Source organism: Botryllus schlosseri, chromosome 2 (genome assembly GCF_051294905.1).
Source record: "Botryllus schlosseri isolate E-star chromosome 2, Bs_hap1, whole genome shotgun sequence".
Lineage (NCBI taxonomy): Eukaryota > Metazoa > Chordata > Ascidiacea > Stolidobranchia > Styelidae > Botryllus > Botryllus schlosseri.
The window spans coordinates 28823745-28842812 of NC_137237.1; the positions used below are offsets into that span (position 1 = coordinate 28823745).

At 44.9% G+C, this 19068-nt stretch overlaps 1 protein-coding gene and 13 non-coding genes across 15 annotated transcripts in view; all 14 read left to right on the top strand.

The window, feature by feature from the left end:
- LOC145457677 (actin-related protein 2/3 complex subunit 2-like) overlaps window positions 1-19068 on the top strand; it is a 281489-nt gene that overhangs the window by 186036 nt on the left and 76385 nt on the right. The gene's annotated exons all lie outside the window — the stretch shown is intronic.
- Window positions 843-1006, top strand: LOC145434755 (U1 spliceosomal RNA). Its single transcript, XR_013913578.1, has one exon. It is a non-coding gene; the product is annotated as a U1 spliceosomal RNA (small nuclear RNA).
- LOC145434771 (U1 spliceosomal RNA) lies at window positions 1832-1994 on the top strand. Its single transcript, XR_013913594.1, has one exon. It is a non-coding gene; the product is annotated as a U1 spliceosomal RNA (small nuclear RNA).
- LOC145434751 (U1 spliceosomal RNA) lies at window positions 3671-3834 on the top strand. The gene has a single exon (XR_013913574.1). It is a non-coding gene; the product is annotated as a U1 spliceosomal RNA (small nuclear RNA).
- LOC145434757 (U1 spliceosomal RNA) lies at window positions 5554-5717 on the top strand. The gene has a single exon (XR_013913580.1). It is a non-coding gene; the product is annotated as a U1 spliceosomal RNA (small nuclear RNA).
- Window positions 6543-6705, top strand: LOC145434772 (U1 spliceosomal RNA). Its single transcript, XR_013913595.1, has one exon. It is a non-coding gene; the product is annotated as a U1 spliceosomal RNA (small nuclear RNA).
- On the top strand, window positions 8382-8545 carry LOC145434752 (U1 spliceosomal RNA). Its single transcript, XR_013913575.1, has one exon. It is a non-coding gene; the product is annotated as a U1 spliceosomal RNA (small nuclear RNA).
- LOC145434700 (U1 spliceosomal RNA) lies at window positions 9375-9537 on the top strand. The gene has a single exon (XR_013913530.1). It is a non-coding gene; the product is annotated as a U1 spliceosomal RNA (small nuclear RNA).
- Window positions 11253-11415, top strand: LOC145434690 (U1 spliceosomal RNA). The gene has a single exon (XR_013913520.1). It is a non-coding gene; the product is annotated as a U1 spliceosomal RNA (small nuclear RNA).
- LOC145434753 (U1 spliceosomal RNA) lies at window positions 13092-13255 on the top strand. Its single transcript, XR_013913576.1, has one exon. It is a non-coding gene; the product is annotated as a U1 spliceosomal RNA (small nuclear RNA).
- LOC145434701 (U1 spliceosomal RNA) lies at window positions 14085-14247 on the top strand. The gene has a single exon (XR_013913531.1). It is a non-coding gene; the product is annotated as a U1 spliceosomal RNA (small nuclear RNA).
- On the top strand, window positions 15963-16125 carry LOC145434691 (U1 spliceosomal RNA). The gene has a single exon (XR_013913521.1). It is a non-coding gene; the product is annotated as a U1 spliceosomal RNA (small nuclear RNA).
- LOC145434754 (U1 spliceosomal RNA) lies at window positions 17802-17965 on the top strand. The gene has a single exon (XR_013913577.1). It is a non-coding gene; the product is annotated as a U1 spliceosomal RNA (small nuclear RNA).
- Window positions 18795-18957, top strand: LOC145434702 (U1 spliceosomal RNA). Its single transcript, XR_013913532.1, has one exon. It is a non-coding gene; the product is annotated as a U1 spliceosomal RNA (small nuclear RNA).

A 19068-nucleotide genomic window follows, 5' to 3' on the forward strand; every position in this document is an offset into this window, starting at 1 on the left:
TAGGGTTGAGTGCATATCGCAAATGCCGATAATGCAAGTCTTCTCGCTTCGACGAACTTACGCGTATGCTCCACTCTCGCAACGATGCGCACACACGTATATAATAATATACAGTCACTTAAATTTGACGTAGTATGCAAGTAGTGGGGGATCTCGACAGACTGGGGCCGCGGGCCACATTATCATGTAAGACGGAAAACCGTCCGCGGGCCGGACAAAATCCCTTCGCGGGCCGGATCCGGCCCGCGGGCAGTATGTTGCCCACCCCTGTTATAGTGTCTGTTTCTGGGTAAGATTTAACGATTAGCGGTTAGTAGGCCTTTTCCGTATAGTGCGAGCCTAATTTCTTTTTCACCTAGCTCTCCTGAACTGATCATATACACTTCATGTATTTCGATAAGCGCCTGGATTGTGGCGAGAATTGATGACAGTCGGCAGATCAGAAATTAATCTACAATAGGCTTTCCCTATATGCCTCGCTTTTGTAGCTGTGAAAACTTTGCATTGCTATGTCACGCTTCTGTAATCCTATACCGGCTCTTTATTAGCAAAGCGAATATCAGAGCACCATGGAGTTGACCATAAAACGCAAGATAATGATTATCGCACTTTTAAGCAAGGAATGGACGGTGGAATTCGCAATTGGACGCCGCAGTCAGTCCAATATCATCGATGACGTCCCAATCATACTTGGCGTTCGCGTCTAGTAGAAACTATTTCATTTTGCTTCGGCGATTCAAAGCGCACTTGGTGAATGCATTTATGCATATGTGGAGAGCGTGCTCACCACAATATTTATTTTGTTGTATGAAATTGGGTGTCAATAAATTTCTGGAAAACTCATACTTACCTGACGAGGCAGTGAACCATGATCAAAAAGGCGGTTCTGCCCGGGCGAGGCCTAGCCATTGCACTTCGGCTTGGTTGACTTCGGCGATTACCCCAAATGTGGGTAACTCGGTCGTGTGATTTCTGGTAGTGGGGTCTGCGTTCGCGCTAACCCTTTCCATCCAACCATTCTGATTAAATAGCTCACAGTGCATGAAAAAGAATTCGTGGCCAGCGGCTCTCGTAACGACACTCACTTACATGCATTTTCGCAAAGCCGCTGATTATTATAAAAATACCAAATACTTGGTTTGTTGATTTATTTTCCCCCTCGGAACGAACGTGGCCATATAACACGTTTTGAGTTGGCCTACACCTCGATTTGTTCTCGTAGACCTGCGATAGAGCAATGGCGTCTGACCTTTACATCGGTATAGTGTCTGTTTCTGGTTAAGATTTCACGATTAGCGGTTAGTAGGCCTTTTCCGTATAGTGCGAGCCTAATTTCTTTTTCACCTAGCTCTCCTGAACTGATCATATACACTTCATGTATTTTGATAAGCGCCTGGATTGTGGCGAGAATTGATGACAGTCTGCAGATCAGAAATTAATCTACAATAGGCTTTCCCTATATGCCTCGCTTTTGTAGCTGTGAAAACTTTGCATTGCTATGTCACGCTTCTGTAATCCTATACCGGCTCTTTATTGGCAAAGCGAATATCAGAGCACCATGGAGATGACCATAAAACACAAGATAATGATTATCGCACTTTTAAGCAAGGAATGGACGGTGGAATTCGCAATTGGACGCCGCAGTCAGTCCAATATCATCGATGACGTCCCAATCATATTTGGCGTTCGCGTCTTGTAGAAACTATTTCATTTTGCTTCGGCGATTCAAAGCGCACTTGGTGAATGCATTTATGCATATGTGGAGAGCGTGCTCACCACAATATTTACTTTGTTGTATGAAATTGGGTGTCAATAAATTTCTGGAAAACTCATACTTACCTGACGAGGCAGTGAACCATGATCAAAAGGCGGTTCTGCCCGGGCGAGGCCTAGCCATTGCACTTCGGCTTGGTTGACCTCGGCGATTACCCCAAATGTGGGTAACTCGGTCGTGTAAGTTCTGGTAGTGGGGTCTGCGTTCGCGCTAACCCTTTCCATCCAACCATACTAATTAAATAGCTCACAGTGCATGGAAAAGAATTCGTGGCCAGCGGCTCTCGTAACGACACTCACTTACATGCATTCTCGCAAAGCCGCTGATTATAATAAATATACCAAATACTTGGTTTGTTGATTTATTTTCCCCCTCGGAACGAACGTGGCCATATAACACGTTTTGAGTTGGCCTACACCTCGATTTGTTCTCGTGGACCTGCGATATAGCAATGGCGTCTGACCTTTACATCGTTATAGTGCAGGGGCTGGCAACTTCTCCAGTCGGCGGGCCGGATAGAGGAAAATTAGGTACTTGGCGGGCCGGATTGCTGAATCGACACATTATTCGCCCATTTATCCACATATACAAGGAATAAATCGTATTTAATAAATGTACTTTAACGACAGCAATGTCGCTTCAAAGCCATTTCTCCGATAATGGCGAGGACAGTGTGGATTTGAGAATAACATTATCATACAGGCGCCGCCATGTCTGCTTCACTCTGATCAATCAACACACGGTGCAATCCCTAGTTAAGATTTCAAGTCGTTCGATGACCCCGGTAACCCTAATTTACCAAGATATCAATTCATTAGGGTTGAGTAAGTGCCGTGATAGCGTCGTTGTTCAACTGTGTGGCGTAAATAATCTCGAATATTGAATTCATACGGCCCGCGTTTTCTACAAAATTTGAAAACTGGCCTGCGACCCGTTTTGAGATGGCGACCCCTGGAATATGCGGTGCCTTACAAAAGCCTAGAACTGTGGCGTGCTACAAGTCGGCGGTTGCGGAATCGAAAATAAGAAATATATCAGTCTGGTGTAAATGACCATTGTAGTCGACAAAAATCATGATTACCACAGACGACATTAGGGTTGAGTGCATATCGCAGATGCCGATAATGCAAGTCTTCTCGCTTCGACGAACTTACGCGTATGCTCCACTCTCGCAACGATGCGCACACACGTATATAGTAATATACAGTCACTTAAATTTGACGTAGTATGCAAGTAGTGGGGGATCTCGACAGACTGGGGCCGCGGGCCACATTATCATGTAAGACGGAAAACCATCCGCGGGCCGGACAAAATCCCTTCGCGGGCCGTATGTTGCCCACCCCTGTTATAGTGTCTGTTTCTGGGTAAGATTTACCGATTAGCGGTTAGTAGGCCTTTTCCGTATAGTGCGAGCCTAATTTCTTTTTCACCTAGCTCTCCTGAACTGATCATATACACTTCATGTATTTCGATAAGCGCCTGGATTGTGGCGAGAATTGATGACAGTCAGAAGATTAGAAATTAATCTACAATAGGCTTTCCCTATATGCCTCGCTTTTGTAGCTGTGAAAACTTTGCATTGCTATGTCACGCTTCTGTAATCCTATACCGGCTCTTTATTGCCAAAGCGAATATCAGAGCACCATGGAGATGACCATAACACGCAAGATAATGATTATCGCACTTTTGAGCAAGGAATGGACGGTGGAGGCGTCCAATATCATCGATGACGTCCCAATCATATTTGGCGTTCGCGTCTAGTAGAAACTATTTCATTTTGCTTCGGCGATTCAAAGCGCACTTGGTGAATGCATTTATGCATATGTGGTGAGCGTGCTCACCACAATATTTATTTTGTTGTATGAAATTGGGTGTCAATAAATTTCTGGAAAACTCATACTTACCTGACGAGGCAGTGAACCATGATCAAAAAGGCGGTTCTGCCCGGGCGAGGCCTAGCCATTGCACTTCGGCTTGGTTGACCTCGGCGATTACCCTAAATGTGGGTAACTCGGTCGTGTAATTCCTGGTAGTGGGGTCTGCGTTCGCGCTAACCCTTTCCATCCAACCAACCATACTAATTAAATAGCTCACAGTGCACGGAAAAGAATTCGTGGCCAGCGGCTCTCGTAACGACACTCACTTACATGCATTCTCGCAAAGCCGCTGATTATTATAAATATACCAAATACTTGGGTTGTTGATTTATTTTCCCCCTCGGAACGAACGTGGCCATATAACACGTTTTGAGTTGGCCTACACCTCGATTTGTTCTCGTAGACCTGCGATATAGCAATGGCGTCTGACCTTTACATCGTTATAGTGCAGGGGCTGGCAACTTCTCCAGTCGGCGGGCCGGATAGAGGAAAATTAGGTACTTGGCGGGCCGGATTGCTGAATCGACACATTATTCGCCCATTTATCCACATATACAAGGAATAAATCGTATTTAATAAATGTATTTTAACGACAGCAATGTCGCTTCAAAGCCATTTCTCCGATAATGGCGAGGACAGTGTGGATTTGAGCATAACATTATCATACAGGCGCCGCCATGTCTGCTTCACTCTGATCAATCAACACACGGTGCAATCCCTAGTTAAGATTTCAAGTCGTTCGATGACCCCGGTAACCCTAGTTTACCAAGATATCAATTCATTAGGGTTGAGTAGGTGCCGTGATAGCGTCGTTGTTCAACTGTGTGGCGTAAATAATCTCGAATATTGAATTCATACGGCCCGCGTTTTCTACAAAATTTGAAAACTGGCCTGCGACCCGTTTTGAGATGGCGACCCCTGGAATATGCGGTGCCTTACAAAAGCCTAGAAGTGTGGCGTGCTACAAGTCGGCGGTTGCGGAATCGAAAATAAGAAATATATCAGTCTGGTGTAAATGACCATTGTAGTCGACAAAAATCATGATTACCACAGACGACATTAGGGTTGAGTGCATATCGCAAATGCCGATAATGCAAGTCTTCTCGCTTCGACGAACTTACGCGTATGCTCCACTCTCGCAACGATGCGCACACACGTATATAATAATATACAGTCACTTAAATTTGACGTAGTATGCAAGTAGTGGGGGATCTCGACAGACTGGGGCCGCGGGCCACATTATCATGTAAGACGGAAAACCGTCCGCGGGCCGGACAAAATCCCTTCGCGGGCCGGATCCGGCCCGCGGGCAGTATGTTGCCCACCCCTGTTATAGTGTCTGTTTCTGGGTAAGATTTAACGATTAGCGGTTAGTAGGCCTTTTCCGTATAGTGCGAGCCTAATTTCTTTTTCACCTAGCTCTCCTGAACTGATCATATACACTTCATGTATTTCGATAAGCGCCTGGATTGTGGCGAGAATTGATGACAGTCGGCAGATCAGAAATTAATCTACAATAGGCTTTCCCTATATGCCTCGCTTTTGTAGCTGTGAAAACTTTGCATTGCTATGTCACGCTTCTGTAATCCTATACCGGCTCTTTATTAGCAAAGCGAATATCAGAGCACCATGGAGTTGACCATAAAACGCAAGATAATGATTATCGCACTTTTAAGCAAGGAATGGACGGTGGAATTCGCAATTGGACGCCGCAGTCAGTCCAATATCATCGATGACGTCCCAATCATACTTGGCGTTCGCGTCTAGTAGAAACTATTTCATTTTGCTTCGGCGATTCAAAGCGCACTTGGTGAATGCATTTATGCATATGTGGAGAGCGTGCTCACCACAATATTTATTTTGTTGTATGAAATTGGGTGTCAATAAATTTCTGGAAAACTCATACTTACCTGACGAGGCAGTGAACCATGATCAAAAAGGCGGTTCTGCCCGGGCGAGGCCTAGCCATTGCACTTCGGCTTGGTTGACTTCGGCGATTACCCCAAATGTGGGTAACTCGGTCGTGTGATTTCTGGTAGTGGGGTCTGCGTTCGCGCTAACCCTTTCCATCCAACCATTCTGATTAAATAGCTCACAGTGCATGAAAAAGAATTCGTGGCCAGCGGCTCTCGTAACGACACTCACTTACATGCATTTTCGCAAAGCCGCTGATTATTATAAAAATACCAAATACTTGGTTTGTTGATTTATTTTCCCCCTCGGAACGAACGTGGCCATATAACACGTTTTGAGTTGGCCTACACCTCGATTTGTTCTCGTAGACCTGCGATAGAGCAATGGCGTCTGACCTTTACATCGGTATAGTGTCTGTTTCTGGTTAAGATTTCACGATTAGCGGTTAGTAGGCCTTTTCCGTATAGTGCGAGCCTAATTTCTTTTTCACCTAGCTCTCCTGAACTGATCATATACACTTCATGTATTTTGATAAGCGCCTGGATTGTGGCGAGAATTGATGACAGTCTGCAGATCAGAAATTAATCTACAATAGGCTTTCCCTATATGCCTCGCTTTTGTAGCTGTGAAAACTTTGCATTGCTATGTCACGCTTCTGTAATCCTATACCGGCTCTTTATTGGCAAAGCGAATATCAGAGCACCATGGAGATGACCATAAAACACAAGATAATGATTATCGCACTTTTAAGCAAGGAATGGACGGTGGAATTCGCAATTGGACGCCGCAGTCAGTCCAATATCATCGATGACGTCCCAATCATATTTGGCGTTCGCGTCTTGTAGAAACTATTTCATTTTGCTTCGGCGATTCAAAGCGCACTTGGTGAATGCATTTATGCATATGTGGAGAGCGTGCTCACCACAATATTTACTTTGTTGTATGAAATTGGGTGTCAATAAATTTCTGGAAAACTCATACTTACCTGACGAGGCAGTGAACCATGATCAAAAGGCGGTTCTGCCCGGGCGAGGCCTAGCCATTGCACTTCGGCTTGGTTGACCTCGGCGATTACCCCAAATGTGGGTAACTCGGTCGTGTAAGTTCTGGTAGTGGGGTCTGCGTTCGCGCTAACCCTTTCCATCCAACCATACTAATTAAATAGCTCACAGTGCATGGAAAAGAATTCGTGGCCAGCGGCTCTCGTAACGACACTCACTTACATGCATTCTCGCAAAGCCGCTGATTATAATAAATATACCAAATACTTGGTTTGTTGATTTATTTTCCCCCTCGGAACGAACGTGGCCATATAACACGTTTTGAGTTGGCCTACACCTCGATTTGTTCTCGTGGACCTGCGATATAGCAATGGCGTCTGACCTTTACATCGTTATAGTGCAGGGGCTGGCAACTTCTCCAGTCGGCGGGCCGGATAGAGGAAAATTAGGTACTTGGCGGGCCGGATTGCTGAATCGACACATTATTCGCCCATTTATCCACATATACAAGGAATAAATCGTATTTAATAAATGTACTTTAACGACAGCAATGTCGCTTCAAAGCCATTTCTCCGATAATGGCGAGGACAGTGTGGATTTGAGAATAACATTATCATACAGGCGCCGCCATGTCTGCTTCACTCTGATCAATCAACACACGGTGCAATCCCTAGTTAAGATTTCAAGTCGTTCGATGACCCCGGTAACCCTAATTTACCAAGATATCAATTCATTAGGGTTGAGTAAGTGCCGTGATAGCGTCGTTGTTCAACTGTGTGGCGTAAATAATCTCGAATATTGAATTCATACGGCCCGCGTTTTCTACAAAATTTGAAAACTGGCCTGCGACCCGTTTTGAGATGGCGACCCCTGGAATATGCGGTGCCTTACAAAAGCCTAGAACTGTGGCGTGCTACAAGTCGGCGGTTGCGGAATCGAAAATAAGAAATATATCAGTCTGGTGTAAATGACCATTGTAGTCGACAAAAATCATGATTACCACAGACGACATTAGGGTTGAGTGCATATCGCAGATGCCGATAATGCAAGTCTTCTCGCTTCGACGAACTTACGCGTATGCTCCACTCTCGCAACGATGCGCACACACGTATATAGTAATATACAGTCACTTAAATTTGACGTAGTATGCAAGTAGTGGGGGATCTCGACAGACTGGGGCCGCGGGCCACATTATCATGTAAGACGGAAAACCATCCGCGGGCCGGACAAAATCCCTTCGCGGGCCGTATGTTGCCCACCCCTGTTATAGTGTCTGTTTCTGGGTAAGATTTACCGATTAGCGGTTAGTAGGCCTTTTCCGTATAGTGCGAGCCTAATTTCTTTTTCACCTAGCTCTCCTGAACTGATCATATACACTTCATGTATTTCGATAAGCGCCTGGATTGTGGCGAGAATTGATGACAGTCAGAAGATTAGAAATTAATCTACAATAGGCTTTCCCTATATGCCTCGCTTTTGTAGCTGTGAAAACTTTGCATTGCTATGTCACGCTTCTGTAATCCTATACCGGCTCTTTATTGCCAAAGCGAATATCAGAGCACCATGGAGATGACCATAACACGCAAGATAATGATTATCGCACTTTTGAGCAAGGAATGGACGGTGGAGGCGTCCAATATCATCGATGACGTCCCAATCATATTTGGCGTTCGCGTCTAGTAGAAACTATTTCATTTTGCTTCGGCGATTCAAAGCGCACTTGGTGAATGCATTTATGCATATGTGGTGAGCGTGCTCACCACAATATTTATTTTGTTGTATGAAATTGGGTGTCAATAAATTTCTGGAAAACTCATACTTACCTGACGAGGCAGTGAACCATGATCAAAAAGGCGGTTCTGCCCGGGCGAGGCCTAGCCATTGCACTTCGGCTTGGTTGACCTCGGCGATTACCCTAAATGTGGGTAACTCGGTCGTGTAATTCCTGGTAGTGGGGTCTGCGTTCGCGCTAACCCTTTCCATCCAACCAACCATACTAATTAAATAGCTCACAGTGCACGGAAAAGAATTCGTGGCCAGCGGCTCTCGTAACGACACTCACTTACATGCATTCTCGCAAAGCCGTTGATTATTATAAATATACCAAATACTTGGTTTGTTGATTTATTTTCCCCCTCGGAACGAACGTGGCCATATAACACGTTTTGAGTTGGCCTACACCTCGATTTGTTCTCGTAGACCTGCGATATAGCAATGGCGTCTGACCGTTACATCGGTATAGTGTCTGTTTCTGGTTAAGATTTCACGGTTAGCGGTTAGTAGGCCTTTTCCGTATAGTGCGAGCCTAATTTCTTTTTCACCTAGCTCTCCTGAACTGATCATATACACTTCATGTATTTTGATAAGCACCTGGATTGTGGCGAGAATTGATGACAGTCTGCAGATCAGAAATTAATCTACAATAGGCTTTCCCTATATGCCTCGCTTTTGTAGCTGTGAAAACTTTGCATTGCTATGTCTCGCTTCTGTAATCCTATACCGGCTCTTTATTGGCAAAGCGAATATCAGAGCACCATGGAGATGACCATAAAACACAAGATAATGATTATCGCTCTTTTAAGCAAGGAATGGACGGTGGAATTCGCAATTGGACGCCGCAGTCAGTCCAATATCATCGATGACGTCCCAATCATATTTGGCGTTCGCGTCTAGTAGAAACTATTTCATTTTGCTTCGGCGATTCAAAGCGCACTTGGTGAATGCATTTATGCATATGTGGAGAGCGTGCTCACCACAATATTTATTTTGTTGTATGAAATTGGGTGTCAATAAATTTCTGGAAAACTCATACTTACGTGACGAGGCAGTGAACCATGATCAAAAGGCGGTTCTGCCCGGGCGAGGCCTAGCCATTGCACTTCGGCTTGGTTGACCTCGGCGATTACCCCAAATGTGGGTAACTCGGTCGTGTAAGTTCTGGTAGTGGGGTCTGCGTTCGCGCTAACCCATTCCATCCAACCATACTAATTAAATAGCTCACAGTGCATGGAAAAGGATTCGTGGCCAGCGGCTCTCGTAACGACACTCACTTACATGCATTCTCGCAAAGCCGCTGATTATAATAAATATACCAAATACTTGGTTTGTTGATTTATTTTCTGCCTCGGAACGAACGTGGCCATATAACACGTTTTGAGTTGGCCTACACCTCGATTTGTTCTCGTGGACCTGCGATATAGCAATGGCGTCTGACCTTTACATCGTTATAGTGCAGGGGCTGGCAACTTCTCCAGTCGGCGGGCCAGATAGAGGAAAATTAGGTACTTGGCGGGCCGGATTGCTGAATCGACACATTATTCGCCCATTTATCCACATATACAAGGAATAAATCGTATTTAATAAATGTATTTTAACGACAGCAATGTCGCTTCAAAGCCATTTCTCCGATAATGGCGAGGACAGTGTGGATTTGAGAATAACATTATCATACAGGCGCCGCCATGTCTGCTTCACTCTGATCAATCAACACACGGTGCAATCCCTAGTTAAGATTTCAAGTCGTTCGATGACCCCGGTAACCCTAATTTAACAAGATATCAATTCATTAGGGTTGAGTAGGTGCCGTGATAGCGTCGTTGTTCAACTGTGTGGCGTAAATAATCTCGAATATTGAATTCATACGGCCCGCGTTTTCTACAAAATTTGAAAACTGGCCTGCGACCCGTTTTGAGATGGCGACCCCTGGAATATGCGGTGCCTTACAAAAGCCTAGAAGTGTGGCGTGCTACAAGTCGGCGGTTGCGGAATCGAAAATAAGAAATATATCAGTCTGGTGTAAATGACCATTGTAGTCGACAAAAATCATGATTACCACAGACGACATTAGGGTTGAGTGCATATCGCAAATGCCGATAATGCAAGTCTTCTCGCTTCGACGAACTTACGCGTATGCTCCACTCTCGCAACGATGCGCACACACGTATATAATAATATACAGTCACTTAAATTTGACGTAGTATGCAAGTAGTGGGGGATCTCGACAGACTGGGGCCGCGGGCTACATTATCATGTAAGACGGAAAACCGTCCGCGGGCCGGACAAAATCCCTTCGCGGGCCGGATCCGGCCCGCGGGCCGTATGTTGCCCACCCCTGTTATAGTGTCTGTTTCTGGGTAAGATTTAACGATTAGCGGTTAGTAGGCCTTTTCCGTATAGTGCGAGCCTAATTTCTTTTTCACCTAGCTCTCCTGAACTGATCATATACACTTCATGTATTTCGATAAGCGCCTGGATTGTGGCGAGAATTGATGACAGTCAGAAGATTAGAAATTAATCTACAATAGGCTTTCCCTATATGCCTCGCTTTTGTAGCTGTGAAAACTTTGCATTGCTATGTCACGCTTCTGTAATCCTATACCGGCTCTTTATTGGCAAAGCGAATATCAGAGCACCATGGAGATGACCATAAACCGCAAGATAATGATTATCGCACTTTTAAGCAAGGAATGGACGGTGGAATTCGCAATTGGACGCCGCAGTCAGTCCAATATCATCGATGACGTCCCAATCATATTTGGCGTTCGCGTCTAGTAGAAACTATTTCATTTTGCTTCGGCGATTCAAAGCGCACTTGGTGAATGCATTTATGCATATGTGGAGAGCGTGCTCACCACAATATTTACTTTGTTGTATGAAATTGGGTGTCAATAAATTTCTGGAAAACTCATACTTACCTGACGAGGCAGTGAACCATGATCAAAAGGCGGTTCTGCCCGGGCGAGGCCTAGCCATTGCACTTCGGCTTGGTTGACCTCGGCGATTACCCCAAATGTGGGTAACTCGGTCGTGTAAGTTCTGGTAGTGGGGTCTGCGTTCGCGCTAACCCATTCCATCCAACCATACTAATTAAATAGCTCACAGTGCATGGAAAAGAATTCGTGGCCAGCGGCTCTCGTAACGACACTCACTTACATGCATTCTCGCAAAGCCGCTGATTATAATAAATATACCAAATACTTGGTTTGTTGATTTATTTTCTGCCTCGGAACGAACGTGGCCATATAACACGTTTTGAGTTGGCCTACACCTCGATTTGTTCTCGTGGACCTGCGATATAGCAATGGCGTCTGACCTTTACATCGTTATAGTGCAGGGGCTGGCAACTTCTCCAGTCGGCGGGCCGGATAAAGGAAAATTAGGTACTTGGTGAGCCGGATTGCTGAATCGACACATTATTCGCCCATTTATCCACATATACAAGGAATAAATCGTATTTAATAAATGTATTTTAACGACAGCAATGTCGCTTCAAAGCCATTTCTCCGATAATGGCGAGGACAGTGTGGATTTGAGAATAACATTATCATACAGGCGCCGCCATGTCTGCTTCACTCTGATCAATCAACACACGGTGCAATCCCTAGTTAAGATTTCAAGTCGTTCGATGACCCCGGTAACCCTAATTTACCAAGATATCAATTCATTAGGGTTGAGTAGGTGCCGTGATAGCGTCGTTGTTCAACTGTGTGGCGTAAATAATCTCGAATATTGAATTCATACGGCCCGCGTTTTCTACAAAATTTGAAAACTGGCCTGCGACCCGTTTTGAGATGGCGACCCCTGGAATATGCGGTGCCTTACAAAAGCCTAGAAGTGTGGCGTGCTACAAGTCGGCGGTTGCGGAATCGAAAATAAGAAATATATCAGTCTGGTGTAAATGACCATTGTAGTCGACAAAAATCATGATTACCACAGACGACATTAGGGTTGAGTGCATATCGCAAATGCCGATAATGCAAGTCTTCTCGCTTCGACGAACTTACGCGTATGCTCCACTCTCGCAGCGATGCGCACACACGTATATAGTAATATACAGTCACTTAAATTTGACGTAGTATGCAAGTAGTGGGGGATCTCGACAGACTGGGGCCGCGGGCCACATTATCATGTAAGACGGAAAACCATCCGCGGGCCGGACAAAATCCCTTCGCGGGCCGTATGTTGCCCACCCCTGTTATAGTGTCTGTTTCTGGGTAAGATTTACCGATTAGCGGTTAGTAGGCCTTTTCCGTATAGTGCGAGCCTAATTTCTTTTTCACCTAGCTCTCCTGAACTGATCATATACACTTCATGTATTTCGATAAGCGCCTGGATTGTGGCGAGAATTGATGACAGTCAGAAGATTAGAAATTAATCTACAATAGGCTTTCCCTATATGCCTCGCTTTTGTAGCTGTGAAAACTTTGCATTGCTATGTCACGCTTCTGTAATCCTATACCGGCTCTTTATTGCCAAAGCGAATATCAGAGCACCATGGAGATGACCATAACACGCAAGATAATGATTATCGCACTTTTGAGCAAGGAATGGACGGTGGAGGCGTCCAATATCATCGATGACGTCCCAATCATATTTGGCGTTCGCGTCTAGTAGAAACTATTTCATTTTGCTTCGGCGATTCAAAGCGCACTTGGTGAATGCATTTATGCATATGTGGTGAGCGTGCTCACCACAATATTTATTTTGTTGTATGAAATTGGGTGTCAATAAATTTCTGGAAAACTCATACTTACCTGACGAGGCAGTGAACCATGATCAAAAAGGCGGTTCTGCCCGGGCGAGGCCTAGCCATTGCACTTCGGCTTGGTTGACCTCGGCGATTACCCTAAATGTGGGTAACTCGGTCGTGTAATTACTGGTAGTGGGGTCTGCGTTCGCGCTAACCCTTTCCATCCAACCAACCATACTAATTAAATAGCTCACAGTGCACGGAAAAGAATTCGTGGCCAGCGGCTCTCGTAACGACACTCACTTACATGCATTCTCGCAAAGCCGTTGATTATTATAAATATACCAAATACTTGGTTTGTTGATTTATTTTCCCCCTCGGAACGAACGTGGCCATATAACACGTTTTGAGTTGGCCTACACCTCGATTTGTTCTCGTAGACCTGCGATATAGCAATGGCGTCTGACCGTTACATCGGTATAGTGTCTGTTTCTGGTTAAGATTTCACGGTTAGCGGTTAGTAGGCCTTTTCCGTATAGTGCGAGCCTAATTTCTTTTTCACCTAGCTCTCCTGAACTGATCATATACACTTCATGTATTTTGATAAGCACCTGGATTGTGGCGAGAATTGATGACAGTCTGCAGATCAGAAATTAATCTACAATAGGCTTTCCCTATATGCCTCGCTTTTGTAGCTGTGAAAACTTTGCATTGCTATGTCTCGCTTCTGTAATCCTATACCGGCTCTTTATTGGCAAAGCGAATATCAGAGCACCATGGAGATGACCATAAAACACAAGATAATGATTATCGCTCTTTTAAGCAAGGAATGGACGGTGGAATTCGCAATTGGACGCCGCAGTCAGTCCAATATCATCGATGACGTCCCAATCATATTTGGCGTTCGCGTCTAGTAGAAACTATTTCATTTTGCTTCGGCGATTCAAAGCGCACTTGGTGAATGCATTTATGCATATGTGGAGAGCGTGCTCACCACAATATTTATTTTGTTGTATGAAATTGGGTGTCAATAAATTTCTGGAAAACTCATACTTACGTGACGAGGCAGTGAACCATGATCAAAAGGCGGTTCTGCCCGGGCGAGGCCTAGCCATTGCACTTCGGCTTGGTTGACCTCGGCGATTACCCCAAATGTGGGTAACTCGGTCGTGTAAGTTCTGGTAGTGGGGTCTGCGTTCGCGCTAACCCATTCCATCCAACCATACTAATTAAATAGCTCACAGTGCATGGAAAAGGATTCGTGGCCAGCGGCTCTCGTAACGACACTCACTTACATGCATTCTCGCAAAGCCGCTGATTATAATAAATATACCAAATACTTGGTTTGTTGATTTATTTTCTGCCTCGGAACGAACGTGGCCATATAACACGTTTTGAGTTGGCCTACACCTCGATTTGTTCTCGTGGACCTGCGATATAGCAATGGCGTCTGACCTTTACATCGTTATAGTGCAGGGGCTGGCAACTTCTCCAGTCGGCGGGCCAGATAGAGGAAAATTAGGTACTTGGCGGGCCGGATTGCTGAATCGACACATTATTCGCCCATTTATCCACATATACAAGGAATAAATCGTATTTAATAAATGTATTTTAACGACAGCAATGTCGCTTCAAAGCCATTTCTCCGATAATGGCGAGGACAGTGTGGATTTGAGAATAACATTATCATACAGGCGCCGCCATGTCTGCTTCACTCTGATCAATCAACACACGGTGCAATCCCTAGTTAAGATTTCAAGTCGTTCGATGACCCCGGTAACCCTAATTTAACAAGATATCAATTCATTAGGGTTGAGTAGGTGCCGTGATAGCGTCGTTGTTCAACTGTGTGGCGTAAATAATCTCGAATATTGAATTCATACGGCCCGCGTTTTCTACAAAATTTGAAAACTGGCCTGCGACCCGTTTTGAGATGGCGACCCCTGGAATATGCGGTGCCTTACAAAAGCCTAGAAGTGTGGCGTGCTACAAGTCGGCGGTTGCGGAATCGAAAATAAGAAATATATCAGTCTGGTGTAAATGACCATTGTAGTCGACAAAAATCATGATTACCACAGACGACATTAGGGTTGAGTGCATATCGCAAATGCCGATAATGCAAGTCTTCTCGCTTCGACGAACTTACGCGTATGCTCCACTCTCGCAACGATGCGCACACACGTATATAATAATATACAGTCACTTAAATTTGACGTAGTATGCAAGTAGTGGGGGATCTCGACAGACTGGGGCCGCGGGCTACATTATCATGTAAGACGGAAAACCGTCCGCGGGCCGGACAAAATCCCTTCGCGGGCCGGATCCGGCCCGCGGGCCGTATGTTGCCCACCCCTGTTATAGTGTCTGTTTCTGGGTAAGATTTAACGATTAGCGGTTAGTAGGCCTTTTCCGTATAGTGCGAGCCTAATTTCTTTTTCACCTAGCTCTCCTGAACTGATCATATACACTTCATGTATTTCGATAAGCGCCTGGATTGTGGCGAGAATTGATGACAGTCAGAAGATTAGAAATTAATCTACAATAGGCTTTCCCTATATGCCTCGCTTTTGTAGCTGTGAAAACTTTGCATTGCTATGTCACGCTTCTGTAATCCTATACCGGCTCTTTATTGGCAAAGCGAATATCAGAGCACCATGGAGATGACCATAAACCGCAAGATAATGATTATCGCACTTTTAAGCAAGGAATGGACGGTGGAATTCGCAATTGGACGCCGCAGTCAGTCCAATATCATCGATGACGTCCCAATCATATTTGGCGTTCGCGTCTAGTAGAAACTATTTCATTTTGCTTCGGCGATTCAAAGCGCACTTGGTGAATGCATTTATGCATATGTGGAGAGCGTGCTCACCACAATATTTACTTTGTTGTATGAAATTGGGTGTCAATAAATTTCTGGAAAACTCATACTTACCTGACGAGGCAGTGAACCATGATCAAAAGGCGGTTCTGCCCGGGCGAGGCCTAGCCATTGCACTTCGGCTTGGTTGACCTCGGCGATTACCCCAAATGTGGGTAACTCGGTCGTGTAAGTTCTGGTAGTGGGGTCTGCGTTCGCGCTAACCCATTCCATCCAACCATACTAATTAAATAGCTCACAGTGCATGGAAAAGAATTCGTGGCCAGCGGCTCTCGTAACGACACTCACTTACATGCATTCTCGCAAAGCCGCTGATTATAATAAATATACCAAATACTTGGTTTGTTGATTTATTTTCTGCCTCGGAACGAACGTGGCCATATAACACGTTTTGAGTTGGCCTACACCTCGATTTGTTCTCGTGGACCTGCGATATAGCAATGGCGTCTGACCTTTACATCGTTATAGTGCAGGGGCTGGCAACTTCTCCAGTCGGCGGGCCGGATAAAGGAAAATTAGGTACTTGGTGAGCCGGATTGCTGAATCGACACATTATTCGCCCATTTATCCACATATACAAGGAATAAATCGTATTTAATAAATGTATTTTAACGACAGCAATGTCGCTTCAAAGCCATTTCTCCGATAATGGCGAGGACAGTGTGGATTTGAGAATAACATTATCATACAGGCGCCGCCATGTCTGCTTCACTCTGATCAATCAACACACGGTGCAATCCCTAGTTAAGATTTCAAGTCGTTCGATGACCCCGGTAACCCTAATTTACCAAGATATCAATTCATTAGGGTTGAGTAGGTGCCGTGATAGCGTCGTTGTTCAACTGTGTGGCGTAAATAATCTCGAATATTGAATTCATACGGCCCGCGTTTTCTACAAAATTTGAAAACTGGCCTGCGACCCGTTTTGAGATGGCGACCCCTGGAATATGCGGTGCCTTACAAAAGCCTAGAAGTGTGGCGTGCTACAAGTCGGCGGTTGCGGAATCGAAAATAAGAAATATATCAGTCTGGTGTAAATGACCATTGTAGTCGACAAAAATCATGATTACCACAGACGACATTAGGGTTGAGTGCATATCGCAAATGCCGATAATGCAAGTCTTCTCGCTTCGACGAACTTACGCGTATGCTCCACTCTCGCAGCGATGCGCACACACGTATATAGTAATATACAGTCACTTAAATTTGACGTAGTATGCAAGTAGTGGGGGATCTCGACAGACTGGGGCCGCGGGCCACATTATCATGTAAGACGGAAAACCATCCGCGGGCCGGACAAAATCCCTTCGCGGGCCGTATGTTGCCCACCCCTGTTATAGTGTCTGTTTCTGGGTAAGATTTACCGATTAGCGGTTAGTAGGCCTTTTCCGTATAGTGCGAGCCTAATTTCTTTTTCACCTAGCTCTCCTGAACTGATCATATACACTTCATGTATTTCGATAAGCGCCTGGATTGTGGCGAGAATTGATGACAGTCAGAAGATTAGAAATTAATCTACAATAGGCTTTCCCTATATGCCTCGCTTTTGTAGCTGTGAAAACTTTGCATTGCTATGTCACGCTTCTGTAATCCTATACCGGCTCTTTATTGCCAAAGCGAATATCAGAGCACCATGGAGATGACCATAACACGCAAGATAATGATTATCGCACTTTTGAGCAAGGAATGGACGGTGGAGGCGTCCAATATCATCGATGACGTCCCAATCATATTTGGCGTTCGCGTCTAGTAGAAACTATTTCATTTTGCTTCGGCGATTCAAAGCGCACTTGGTGAATGCATTTATGCATATGTGGTGAGCGTGCTCACCACAATATTTATTTTGTTGTATGAAATTGGGTGTCAATAAATTTCTGGAAAACTCATACTTACCTGACGAGGCAGTGAACCATGATCAAAAAGGCGGTTCTGCCCGGGCGAGGCCTAGCCATTGCACTTCGGCTTGGTTGACCTCGGCGATTACCCTAAATGTGGGTAACTCGGTCGTGTAATTACTGGTAGTGGGGTCTGCGTTCGCGCTAACCCTTTCCATCCAACCAACCATACTAATTAAATAGCTCACAGTGCACGGAAAAGAATTCGTGGCCAGCGGCTCTCGTAACGACACTCACTTACATGCATTCTCGCAAAGCCGTTGATTATTATAAATATACCAAATACTTGGTTTGTTGATTTATTTTCCCCCTCGGAACGAACGTGGCCATATAACACGTTTTGAGTTGGCCTACACCTCGATTTGTTCTCGTAGACCTGCGATATAGCAATGGCGTCTGACCGTTACATCGGTATAGTGTCTGTTTCTGGTTAAGATTTCACGGTTAGCGGTTAGTAGGCCTTTTCCGTATAGTGCGAGCCTAATTTCTTTTTCACCTAGCTCTCCTGAACTGATCATATACACTTCATGTATTTTGATAAGCACCTGGATTGTGGCGAGAATTGATGACAGTCTGCAGATCAGAAATTAATCTACAATAGGCTTTCCCTATATGCCTCGCTTTTGTAGCTGTGAAAACTTTGCATTGCTATGTCTCGCTTCTGTAATCCTATACCGGCTCTTTATTGGCAAAGCGAATATCAGAGCACCATGGAGATGACCATAAAACACAAGATAATGATTATCGCTCTTTTAAGCAAGGAATGGACGGTGGAATTCGCAATTGGACGCCGCAGTCAGTCCAATATCATCGATGACGTCCCAATCATATTTGGCGTTCGCGTCTAGTAGAAACTATTTCATTTTGCTTCGGCGATTCAAAGCGCACTTGGTGAATGCATTTATGCATATGTGGAGAGCGTGCTCACCACAATATTTATTTTGTTGTATGAAATTGGGTGTCAATAAATTTCTGGAAAACTCATACTTACGTGACGAGGCAGTGAACCATGATCAAAAGGCGGTTCTGCCCGGGCGAGGCCTAGCCATTGCACTTCGGCTTGGTTGACCTCGGCGATTACCCCAAATGTGGGTAACTCGGTCGTGTAAGTTCTGGTAGTGGGGTCTGCGTTCGCGCTAACCCATTCCATCCAACCATACTAATTAAATAGCTCACAGTGCATGGAAAAGGATTCGTGGCCAGCGGCTCTCGTAACGACACTCACTTACATGCATTCTCGCAAAGCCGCTGATTATA